Source organism: Mauremys reevesii, linkage group 12 (assembly GCF_016161935.1).
Source record: "Mauremys reevesii isolate NIE-2019 linkage group 12, ASM1616193v1, whole genome shotgun sequence".
Lineage (NCBI taxonomy): Eukaryota > Metazoa > Chordata > Testudines > Geoemydidae > Mauremys > Mauremys reevesii.
This window is the reverse complement of record NC_052634.1, coordinates 25,123,493-25,124,505: the sequence shown is the minus strand read 5'-3', so window position 1 is coordinate 25,124,505 and position 1,013 is coordinate 25,123,493. Positions and strand designations below refer to the sequence as shown.

The 1,013-nt window shown below is 54.0% G+C and overlaps 1 non-coding gene across 1 annotated transcript; it reads right to left on the bottom strand.

The window, feature by feature from the left end:
• Nucleotides 1-214: 214 nt before the first annotated feature.
• Nucleotides 215-287, bottom strand: TRNAR-CCU. The gene has a single exon. It is a non-coding gene; the product is annotated as a tRNA-Arg (tRNA).
• Nucleotides 288-1,013: the final 726 nt, after the last annotated feature.

Here is a 1,013-nt window from a genome sequence, read left to right as displayed (position 1 = left end):
CGGAGTAAACACTCCCCTTCCTTCTATTCTCAGACAAACACTAGTATTAAGTGTTTGCTACTGATGGGTCTAGAAAGCATTTGTCAAGTGGAAGATGCTGTTTCTGGGGGATTGCTCCCAAGATCCAGCACTTTGGGTTCAAACATCTCCCAGCGTCCTTGGGGAAAATAACACCAAGGCTTTGTTGCAATATACAAGAAAGAAGAAGTTATTCCACCCCAGATGGGACTTGAACCCACAATTTCTGGCTTAGGAAGCCAATGCCTTATCCATTAGGCCACTGGGGCCCTGAAAAACAGTAAAAAGAAGGATGGAAATTCCCTCTCAGGATTGCACATTCCTCACATTCACTCAGAAGCCAAATACCCATTTAATGGCCTTACAGAAACGTCTGCATCCCCTGGCAGCGAGGCAGCTGGGCAGGTGGCTGACAGAGCTGAGCACCACCTTTCTGCCAGCCATCGTTAGAGAAGAACCCACCCTGGAGTCACCCCTCCCTCCTTCAGCACCTCCACGGCTGTGGCTCTGAGCGGCAGTAGGATGATTAGGGGGCGAATCTGGGGCTGGAAGGGGGGTAAGGTCGGCCTGTAAGGAGTAACCAGGTGGGGCAGACCCAGGGGGAGGCTGTGGGCTGCTGGTTGGTTGTTGGGATCCGAGCTCTAGATCAAAGCTGCACAGTGACCTGACACCCAGGGTTATAGGGCTGACATAGTGACCCCCTTACTGGCCTCGGTGACCCCCAAACCCTTGTTACTAAGGGCACTGAGGAGTCTCTGTCCATTAATAACTTCTGGGAGCTCCCCAGCAGGCTGCGGGCATCAGCCGCCTCCTGCCTCACAGGTTAGACTCTTGGCGCTGTGCCAGCCGCCCCCTCACTTGCAGGCCCAGTGTAAGAAGAAGGCGGCCTGGTGCTGGCAGAAGAGGGTTTTGATTAATCAACCTCTGTGTTATGGGCACAGGAGGGGGAGTTTATGCTCCCCCAGGGATGCCACTGAAGGCTCCTCGTGGGCTCC